General features: G+C 55.3%; 1 pseudogene; it reads right to left on the reverse strand.

Moving 5' to 3' along the window:
- Nucleotides 1-5001: 5001 nt before the first annotated feature.
- LOC144369922 (ankyrin repeat domain-containing protein 11 pseudogene) lies at nt 5002-11124 on the reverse strand (annotated as a pseudogene).
- Nucleotides 11125-11412: the final 288 nt, after the last annotated feature.

The raw sequence follows: 11412 nt of genomic DNA on the forward strand, positions 1-11412 counted from the left end.
TAGAAACTCATGGAAGTTAACAAAACAGCTCCACTCCCAGGTCTTCCTGCTGGAAGATCAGGCCTGGGGTGCTGGCTCTGAGGCAGATCATGGTGGGCTGGCACTTTTGCCACCCAGAAGCTGATGGAAGAATTTACCAGGTTGGAGCACAAAGAAGTCCCTGCTGGTGCAGCAGGTGTGAAAGTGATCAAGACATATGGGTGCCTGAGGACAAATTGCTCTGTGTTGCTTATCTTTTGCTGTGAACAAGTTATCCCAGAACAAAGTTTACTATTGCACAGTTTTGGGGGGGACAGGAATCTGGAAGCAGAATGGTGGAGGACTCTGTCTCTGGGTTTCATGGGGTTGCTTGCAGTCAAGAGGATGGCCAGGGCACCATCCTCCCAAGTCTTGATGGGGATTGAAAGACCACTTCCAAAACGGTGCCCTAGCATGGCTAGTGGCAGGATGCTTACAATCCTAGCCAAGTGGACTCATTCACATTGTGGCTCATGATGGGTCAGGGGACCTCCTTCAAAGCAAATGAGAAGAGGGAGAGAAGAAGTCAGAGAGGAAAAGGGAGAGGTAGGTAGAGAAAAACAGGGAGAAGGAGAGAGAAAGAGGGAGAGAAAGACAGAATGGAAGAAAGTAAAAGAGGAGAGAGAGAGAGAGAAAAGCAGAGAAGAAGAGGAAAGTGGGGAGAGAAAGAGAGAGAAATATAGACAGGGAGAGAATGAGGAGGGAGATAAAGAGGAGACAATGATAGACAGGGAGAGAGAAAGTTGGAGCGAGATGCGAGATAGGGGGGAGAGAGAGAGAGAGAGAGAGAGAGAGAGAGAGAGAGAGAGAGAGAGAGAGAGAGAGAGAGAGAGAGAGAAAAATGATCATCACCAAGACAAGAGATACAGTATGCTGTGTAACCTAAACCTGGAGCCAGGGAGAGAGCCATGGTTTCTGCCATCCGCCATCCTCTGTTGATCATATAGACCCATCCTGTGTCATGCAGCAGGACATGGACACAAGTTCCTGAAGGGCAGATCACTGGGCCATCTTGGAGGTTGGCTATCACAGGCTCCAGGAAAAAAAATAAGATCATAGATGGCCTGATATTTTCAGTACAAAAAAAAGATTCATATTCCATGGCAAGGTTTGGGGATAAATAAGTAATGGGCACATGGAGAATAACCTCCCTACAATGAGTCAATTATTAAGTAAAAAAATGAAAGAAGAAGTTGTACAGAGATTAATTACAACACATTACTCAGCAGTGACTAATGTATGCAAAAAACATCTTTTACACACTGAATTCTGATTCATGAGGATGGGAGGAATCAGACATGTGTGTGCATCTGGCCTCCATGAGAGAACAAACTTTGACTCTCTACAGAGGAATGTTGATGGGTAATTTCTAAATCTGAAAAGAAAAGGAAAAAGCAGAAGCAACATTGCTATTGAGAAGTAAATATTAAAAGAACCAGTCTAAATACCAGGAGGAGGATGGAGAAAGTAGGGAGCTACAGAAGAGGAGATGGGTTCCATCCCAAGCCCTACAGAACTATCTGATCATCCAAACTGTGCACATTTATCACTTTGTTTAGAACAAAACACAAAGGAAATTTAAATCACCAAAAACAAAACCCAAAGCACCCAAGCTGCCTTCCATGTCCAGCTCCCTGCAGCCTGGGCAGGAACGCAGACAGCCAGGCCTTTTCCTGGGTCTGGGCTTCCCAGTGTCCTCCCTCCCCTCCTGCAGGTGCCCTTGGTCTTTCTGCTCTGTACTGGCCCTCAACTTGATCCCCTGGCCTGCCACTATCTAGGCTGCCCTCTGCAAGGTGGGGAGGAGCCTAAGAAAGGGAGGAAGCCAGCTAGGCAAGCAGATCCCTCACCACCAGCCCACACTGGCCTCTGGTGTCAGAAGCTGAGGGGCTTGGTCCCCTGGCTGGGAGGCAGGGAGCAGGCTGTGCCATCCTTCCACACTCCTCACCCACCACCCACCTGCCACTCACCCACATGCCAGTGCAGCCACCTCTGCTGTCATTAGTAATTGACAAAACTCCACCAGGTGCCTAGCCAGGGGAGTGCAGTGGGAACCGCTACGCTGCTTGGGTTGCTGCTGGGGCAGGTGGGCCAGGTCCACGAGCCCCCATCCCACACAGGGCCCTGGTGGTGCCCCAAGTTCCTCACCTTTCTGAGGGACCAGAGACTGGGCTTCCTTGGGCAAGAGAGGGGTGTCTGCAGCTGGGCACTGTACCTGGAGACACTGATTGTACCATCCCACTGATGGGGGAAGAGGCACAGAGAGGTGAAGTGACTTATCCCAGCACACAGAGCAGAAGCCTGAATAAGAACCTGTACACAGCTGTCTCCACCAGGGCCAGGATCTCCAGGCAAAGGCCTTCAGGCGCTTTTCTGAGGAGGCAGTAGAACAACCCCCTGGGGGAGTGTGCTAGGGATCTAAGGGGAAGATTGGCTCCCCTGCAGCCTGAGCTGGCCTTGAGGCCCTGCAGGGTTGGCTCCAGGAGGCCCATGGCTCTAGTGAGATGTTGAGGAAGGGGCCAAGGGGCCCAGCTTGACCCTCTCAAGCAGCCCAGTGTCTGGGGGTGGGGTAGACAGAAGCTGGCCTTGGGCAGATCATACAGGCCACTCCAGCTCTGGCTGGAGTTCCTGAGGTCATAGAAGAGCCCTGACGGGTTCTAGGTGAAACCCAGAAGCCAGCCAATCCACTGCTGGAAGTCACCCCCTCCCAGTTCCTAGGCAGGTTGGGGGACTGGGAAGAAGCACAGAGGCCAGCAGGTGAACTGGAAAGTCTATTTGGATCTGACTAGAATTAATAAGAGTTTCAATAATATTCTTAGCCCCTAAAACCACTTAGCTCATGGTGGCCTATAAGGCTCTGTAGCAAAGAGCTTAGACCCCTGAGTGCTGCTCCCACAGCCCCAGGGGAATGATCTGCCCTACAGTTCCCTCCTGTGGCCTGCTAGCTAGAAAGCCAACACCTGTGGCCTCTGTGAGCCCTGCTTCTCCAAACAGCCTTCCTCACTGTTGGTCACCATGTTTCAGGCCTGATCCAACCCTTAGATTCCTCCCCTCCTGGAGTCTTTTCAGTCCCAGGGAAGGTGAGACAGTAATCATTCCCACCTGATGTCTGAGTTGTGCCCAGTTTATTAGAGAGAAGCCATCAGATCCCTGCCAGCTATTCTCAGCTTCAACCCTGTTCTTCCAATTTCCCTGACCCATGGTCCTGATGGAGATCTGTCCAAATCTGGAAGAAGTTAGGAGGGCAGCTTCTGGGGCCACCTGCAAGCTTTCTAGTCTGGGCTTCCATGGGAGTGCCAGGGAGTACAGTGTGTTTGTGTGTGTGTGTGTGTGTGTGTGTGTGTGTGTGTGTGTGTGTGAAGTTTGTGTGGGGTGTGGTGGGCAGATGGACAGGGCTATTCCTCCTGGGGACCCTGATAGCCTGGGGCACTCTGGCAGGGGTTTTGGGCACCAGCTCAGACCCACCGCAGCAGGTAGGTGTACTGAGATGACAGTTTTCCCACCCAGGGGGAGACAGACAGGAATCTGTACACTGATAGTGTCTTTTGCAATTAGTTGCTCCCTGATCATGTCCCCTGGAACCTCTATACCTCCCCACCTGGCTCTGCCCCATCTGCTGCCAACTTAGGTGCCTTCTCTCCTTAAGGGACAAGCAAGTGTTTCCCATCCTCAATGGGAAGGGGTCTCAAAGCTTGGGTGAGAATGTCACCCTTTCCCTAGCTCACCATGTGTGGAATGCCTGCCCAAGCCTATGGCAGTCATGTGTCCCTTGGAGAGCTTTCCTCAGGTCTGCTTGAGGAAGTGACATAAAATTTTAGGGGGAGAGCTCTGGGTGCTTTCACTATGGCCCTGTTCTCTTCACACCCTTGAGAGGATTCCAATGGGGGACCTGGATATTGGGCTGACCCATGCTCATGTGCTCAGTGGGCAGGTGCAACCCTCTGCCTACCACCTTGTTTCTGGGCCCAGCCTGGGACTAGACTCCTGCTCATCCACTTTTCACTTACTGGGAATTTCCTGCATGTCCAAGAGACTTCATATGTATTTGTACATATAATGCCCACCAAAACTGCAGGGGAAAACAGGTTCTAAGTGAGAGCTGGTGGTCAGTTTTCTCAGAAGCTGCTGTAAACCCACCCCAAGGGGATCCTCAACACTCAGTACACACTGGCTTGAGTTAGGGGCCTGGCATCTGGGCTGCATCTAGTCAGGATATGTTGGGCTATCCCTTGGGCTCAGCAGGAACCCATCATTGAGTATGTGGCTGAGTCTCTTTCCCTGCTGCCTTTCTGTTTTGTCCACAGCCCAGTTGCACTAGCATAACATAACAGGTTGCTGAGAGACCCAAGGAAATATCCACAGATGGCATGCAAGATATTGGTGTACTTTTTCTTTTGGTACCAGGAATTGGACACAGAGATGATTCATCACTGAACCACATCCCCAGACCTTTTTTTCTATTTTATTTAGAGATAGGGTCTTGCTAAGTTGCTGAGGCTGGCTTTAACTCACAATCCTCCTGCTTCGGCCTCCTGAGCTACTGGGATCATAGGTGTGTGCCACTATGACCAGTGAAATTGGTGTATTTAAAGCTGCTCATGGAGAAGGCCCAGGGTAGCAGATTGGACAGGCAGTGGCCACCCCAGTATACCTACTGCAACTCCATCCCTTTTCATACCTTGTCCAATGGAAGCTGGCTATCAAGAGGAAATTGTCATCTCCATGGCACCCAGGGAGAAGGATTTACTGGTCAGGCCACAGTAGTGACATTATTAGAGTCCTTTATCTGCTTTGATTCTTTCATGACCAGTATCCAAAAAAGAAGCCTTCCTAGTTTGTGTGCAAAAAAGCAGCTACTAATGATAATGCTGGTCTGCCCTATATACAGGTGTGAGAGTCAGTGTTCCTTAGGATGCCATTTACCTGGACATTCTGATCTGGGCTTAATGTGTCTTGGGAATAGACTGGGGCACTTCAGGGACATGGTTTGTCACTGTCCTCCATTTCTTTATTTTTTTAATTAATTTATTTCTTTACACATAACTGAAAGTGATGTTACAGTACATAAGTTATTTACAACTGTGCAGTAATGTGTTGCAAAATAAATTATCTAGAAGGCAGCAAAAGTACATTGTGAATGTTAATAAAACTGTACAGTGTTCATTCAGGGATACTCTCTATAGGATTATTGGCTCTCTCTATAGGATTAGTGTTTCAAGTTACGTTCTCAAAGAGAAACAAAATGCCCAAGATTAAAGGAAAAAAAGTATACAAACCACGTGGATTTGACTCCATTAAAAACACTATTGGAGAGTCCTGGCTGAGTCCCTCTGTGGCCGGCAGGTGGCCCTTGCCTGGCACAGCGACCTCAGTATCCCAGCCTGTCCTGAGGACCGTGGCGGGCGGACACTCCTGCCCCTGACCAGAGGTCACTGTTGTGTGAGGTGGACACCTCAGTCGTTTCCTTTAGTTGATCAGAGGGGAGCAGGGACTTCAAAAGCACACTCTCCTGCTCCTCGGGTGCCTGTGGCTGGCTGGAAGGGACCCAGGTGCCCCTCTGGATGGGCCATGGTCTCCTCCTCCTGCTGGGCCAACGAGGCACTGCAGCGTGGGGGTCGTTCTCCCTGCCACCGCTGGTAAAGACTCTGGTCTCCTGGCCTCCGGGCTGGTCTGGCAGGCAAGGCGTGTGGCCAGGTGCAGTCTCTGGGCTCCTCCCACCTGGCTGGCACAGTGCCCTCCTGCACTGGGGGCACGTCAGCAGCACTGGTGACTATGACCCTTGCCGGTGTCCTGTGACTTTCCCCTGGTGTCACGCTGGCAGCAGCACAAAGTCATCATTGACATCGACTATGGGCACGTAGAAAGAGGGCACCTCCTTCACACACAGCGACTTGTGCCCTGCGGGGTCCAGCTCCTGTGCCTTCAGCTGCCACTCCATCCTCTGCACAGCATTGAGGGCTGTGGCCTCATGCTGCTGCCACATCAGGAGGCAGGTCTTCATAGGGTCTTACTTGTCATCCACGTCCTGTAGCCAGGAGATGAACTGGTGGGCGTTGAAGCGATCTCGTATGGACTTTTTCTCGTCGCCCTGGCTCTCCAGAGGCATATTGTAGACCTCAGAGTCCAGCAGCATCGTGCAGGCACTGAAAGGCACTGCCTGGTTGGCGATGGTCCTGGCCGCCCGGCAATGCACCCGCAGGATCTCCTGCTCACACGACACGATCAGCTTCTCCCGCTGGATGCTGTGCTGTAGAAGCAGCTTTCCCCGCACCGTCTCCTGCTGCTTGAACAGCTTCTTTAGGGGCTCCGCCAGGGAAGGGGGGGGTGCAATCACAGGGATGTGCAGCTTGCTGAGCGGCTTGCAGTCTAGGAGGTAGGACCCGGTGTAGGTGACGTACTCGGCGTAGCACTGGGGTGCCTGGGGCGTGATGTAGCAGAGGATCTTGCGCTTCTCCTCAATCTTCTTTCGGATCTGGAGGTACTCCAAGTAGGGGTTGGACCTGTCGCTGTGGTAAGGCTCAATGTCGTCCAGCTTGATGGCATCCACAATGACGGCCAGCGTCTGCTGGATGACCTCCCGCGTCTGCTGCGTGCTTGTGTTCAGCTGCTGCTGCAGCTGCTGGCTGGAGCGCTGGAAGCGGCGCTTGCGGGGGTGCTGGGCCTGGGCATCCTCCTCCTCAGAGGCATGGCCTTTGGCCCTGGCAGCTGGGGTGGGCATGGGGGTGGGCTCCTTATCCGTAGGAGGTGTGCTCTGCTTGCTCTGGCTGGTCAGCATCTGAGCGTGGTTCCTGGTCATGCGCTGAGGGACCTCCTCCACCTTGGGGGCTTTCGGGGGATCGGCCATGGGCTTGGGCTGTGGATCTGTAGCTTCTGGCTGGAGGCTGCCTGGGGGCCCCTCCACAGGGATGGCAGCAGGGGTGACCTCAGCACTGTCAGGCGTCTGTGCCGTGCCATTTGTCGCAGGGCTGTCGGGTACATGATGGGGAGGTGGAGGGGTCCTCAGTCTTGGTCTCCTCAGCTCCGACCCCCCAGGGGACCCCCAGAGGCCAGTGCCGAGCCAGAGTCCAAGTCCTCCAGGGTCCTCTCGCCTGCCACAGTCTCTGCCTCCACCGCGGCTTCAAGAACCACCTCCAGCTTTGGCTCCTCTGAGGGCTCAGACTCGGCGGGAAGTGGGGAGAGGCCTGGTCAGGAGGCAGTATGGGCTGCCCCTCAGCCCCAGGGGCGCTCTCCTCTGGTGGGATGGGACTCCCTTCCTCGGGCTCAGTCTGGACATCTGAGGAGTCTTTGGGCTGGAGGGGGAGATCGGGCAGCGAGAAGGGCCCCAGGTCCAGGTCATCCTCGGGGCTGGTGAAGGTGTCATGCCAGGGCACTGGCTCGCCCTGGCTGAGGGCAGACAGGCTGTGGCCACCGTCCAGGAAGCTGCTTTCCAGGGTCCCCAGAGCCTCCACTTGGGTCACCATGGTGACACACGTGGGCTCAGGGGCCACGTCAAGGGGTGCCTCAGGAAGTGACTTGCAGCCACTGAAGAAAGTCTCCAGTCTGGCAGGGGTGGCATACGCAGTGGCCCCTTCTGTGGTAGAGAGGGCCACAGAGATGGCTCCCGCCTCATCGTCTTTGACCTCCTCCAGGCCTGGTTCGGTGGCTGGCAAGGGGTAGGAGCTGGGGGATATGGGGTATGGGGGCTCTGAGGTGCTGAAGGGTCCTGGAACAGTGATATGCAGGGTCTCTGCAGGACAGAAGTGTTTGGGGGACTCTGGGAACCTCTGTGGAGACTTCAGCAGAAGGTCGGAGTCCATGGTCCAGCTGACGGGGTTTTCAGAGGCACTGGCCACCAAGGTGGAGGAAAGGGCCTGCTCCGCTGCAGGATAGGCCCAGTCCACCAGCTCCTCGGTGATGACAGTGTTGAAGGGGCCCTCGCCCAAGGGCTCCAAGTAGCTGGGCTCCGGAGGGATGATGGCTGCTGTGGCCTGCTGGTCTTTGGCCTCGGCACCCAGTCCTGGCGGGGGCTTGCTTTCAGGAACAGGTGGCGTCGCAGCTGACTCCTTGGCCTTCTTCTCTTTGAAGGGCGGGTCCAGCCCCAGGGACTTATTGGGCGCGGCATCCAGGCCCTTCTTGCACATGTCATCCGTGGGCTTTGCCTTTTCCTTGAGCCTAGGGTCCGCGGAGACGTCGCTGTCCAGGAGGGCGGCCTTGTCGGCCTTGGGCCTGGGGTCCTCGTACTCATAGGTGAAGCTTTTCAGCTTCAGCTCCTGGCCAGGGCACTGCCCCTTCTCCTTGTTTTTGTGTCTGTTTCATCTTGTGTTTCTTGACGACTTTTCCCTCCTTGTCTAGCTTGGGCACGGCGCCGTCCACGCTGGGGTGGAAGCTGCCCCTCTTCTCGGGATCCATGCTCTGCAGGCTGCCCCTCTTTCAGTGCTCCTGCTTCCTTCTCGCAGGCTTTAGGGACTCCACGCTGGAGCCCTCAGAGGAGCTTCAGGCCCTTCTCAAACTCGGAGTCTGTGTTGTTGCCATCAACTGAGCTGGAAGGTGCAAAGGATGGGGCGTCCTCCTCCTCAGAGCTCTCCAGGAGGGCAGGGCTGGCCAGCCCCTGCTTCTGGAGAAGGACGTCATTTGATCTATCCCATCTGAGGCCAGCCACAGCAGAGGGAACCAAGAAGTCTGCTCAGAGGTGGGGCTGGCCTCCCGGCAGAGACCGCAGCTTCTTGGCAGCCCGCAGGAGGCTGGGAGACCCTGCGTGGCCATCTGTGGAGCTTTCCTCGCTGGAGTGGTACGTGCCTTTGCCCAGCAGCAGGTTCACCATAGTTGGGGAGTTGGAAACTTTCAGCGGGGTCTCCCCTTTCCTGTTGCTCTGCTGAGGGTTTCCTCCATACCGCAGCAACAACTTTACCACCTTATAGTGCCCGTTGTTGGCAGCGTCGTGCAGTGGTGTGTCGTTATCCAGGCCCTTGGTGTTCACCTCTGCGCCTGCGGCCAGCAGCTGCTTGGCGACGTCATAGCAGCCACGGTTGCAGGCCTCGTGCAGCGCTGTCCAGCCTGCGAAGTCCTTGACATTGACATCAGCGCCCTCGCTGATGAGCTCCTTGATGCGCCGGGCATCCCCCCTGATGGCAGCACGCACGGTGCAGGCGGGTCTTGCCCCGCTCGTTCCTCTTGTTGACTTTGTCTTTGGTTTTTGAGGCAGAGCTGGGCGTTCCCTTCTGACACACTGCAGACTGGGAGGGGTGCTTTGGTGTGGTGTCTACTGGGCTGTTGGCAGACTCCTCAGCTGTCCTCTGCATGAGGAGAGGCACCTGCTGGCGCTCAGAGAGTGGGTAGCCAGCTCGGATCCCAGACAGCCCCATGCCCAACAGCAGCCCGGACTTTCGGGCGACAGGCTCCTTCTTGATCCTCTTCCACTCAGGACCCTGTTTCTCTGTGTCCGAGTCCTTCTGTTCTCCATTGGCCCCCACAGTGAAGGGCAGCTTCCGCTTGGTAGCTGGCTCTCTCACCTCCTTTCCTCCATCACTGCGGTCCAGCTTTGGGGTGTTGGTCAGAGAAACTTTATCTTTATCCTTTTTCCCAGTTTGTCTCTCCACCGTGTCGCTGCTGGGAGAAAAGTCTTCCTGCTGTGGAATTCTAGAGCGTGCGCCCCTGGGCATCCTTCTGCTCCCGTGCCTTGTCTCCTCTAGGCTGCCACCGCGTCATCGTCACCAGTCGATTCCATGGTGGAGAATCAGCGTTGCTGAAGACTGCAATCAACTCCAGCAGGGCTGTGTACTCCGGCTCCGACGGCGGCGCGGCTCGGCGGCGGCTCGGCGGCGGGGCGCGGGCGCGGACCCTGCAGCCGCGCGGCCCGGGAGGGAAGGCGGCGGCGGCGCGGGATCTGGCTGCTGAGAATGCGCGGCGGAGGGAAACGAGCGCGCCCTCGGCTCGCCCAGGCTCGCGCGGGGCCGCGGCGCTCGCGTGGGCGCTACTGCGGGGACGTTTGGCCCGGACTCGGTGGCGGGGCCTCCCCGGCTGGGGCCCTGGGTCCATCGCGCTCGGTATCGGGCGGCCTCTGGCTCCAGGACCCAGCGGCGGCTGCCTCCTCCATTTCTTTAAAGATGACACACCTCCCTCCTTTTCACCATTGCTGGCTACCTTCTTCCATCTTGATCTGGAACTAGGGAAATGGGGCCCAGAGGATCTGGCAGCCACCTACCCTCTGCCAAGTCCACTCTGGAAGCCTAGAGTCTGGGAGGCAAACTGGTATATGAAAGACTGGGAATGAGGCAGGTCACAGCTGGGCCACCCATTGTGTCCTTCCTCTAAATTGCCACTTCATGCCCACACCAAGAGAGGAAGTGGCCAGCTAGGACAGGGAACAAGTTGCTTCCCACAGTGGAGATGGGGCTTGAGGCTGTTCCTCTGGGTGAGGGTGGCAGGAGTGTCCCTGGCTCTCTGGCAGTGGGCATGGGGCCTCACCTGCTTTCCTGTTTGTTATCCTCTGAACCCCTGGCAGCCCATGCCTTGGCCTCATTCCAAGCTGAGGATAGACTTATGATTGCTGAAGCATAGCCACACCAGCAGGGACTCCCTCTGTGGCTCACTGTGGCTAGTGGGGCACCAGTTAAAAATGAACCCTCAAAGAAAAGACAGAGCAAGTGGAGGCAGGTTTATATTCAAAGGAGTAGACTGAGCAGGAGAGCTATGATGTTTGCACAGCTTTGGGTCCATTGGGCACATGAACCTGAATCATCTTCACATGTTCTAGGAGGGCAATTGCAGACACTTTCTGATCTGGAACTGGCCCTGGGAAGGTCTGTCCTATTGGGGCACTGTGGCCACATCCACCAGACAGTGCTGCATAGGATAGGCTGCCATTGGCCATACTAGGTGTTCCAATGGGCATGTCCAGGATCCTCCTTCATGTTCTAATGGGCCTCCGCTTGTGGTTAGGTGGGTGAGGTCCTCATAGCTGCTGTCCTGAGTCTGGAGTGGGATGTCAGCAATCCAAGTGCTCACAGCACTCAGTTCTCTCCATCTGCCTGTCCCTGCTTCTCCTGGGAGCCTCCAAGCCTGTCCAGGGGCCTCTGCTAGGGTCCTTAGGAGTCTACAGGCTCTCCCAGGCCTCTTTTGGGTCATGCCATAGGACTCTGTGCCTTCTGGTTCCTGGTAATGACATGGAGAAAGGGATACCATCAAATGCCAGAGCCAGCCTAGAAGACACTGTGTGGTCCTTGGATGGCCTGAGGATGTGCCTGGCCAGAGCTTGACAGGGCTGCCCTGCACTTATATTGGCCAGCTCCATTTGTGAAGCTGGGCAGTCCCAGTGGCCCATCTCTCAATTCTTAAAGCAGCTTAATAAGGCCTAGGAACAGTCACCAGAAAATGAGAATAGAGAGGAAATAAGTAGAGGGTGCACAGCCCTTGAATGAC

The sequence above is a fragment of the Ictidomys tridecemlineatus genome, chromosome 13, assembly GCF_052094955.1.
Source record: "Ictidomys tridecemlineatus isolate mIctTri1 chromosome 13, mIctTri1.hap1, whole genome shotgun sequence".
Lineage (NCBI taxonomy): Eukaryota > Metazoa > Chordata > Mammalia > Rodentia > Sciuridae > Ictidomys > Ictidomys tridecemlineatus.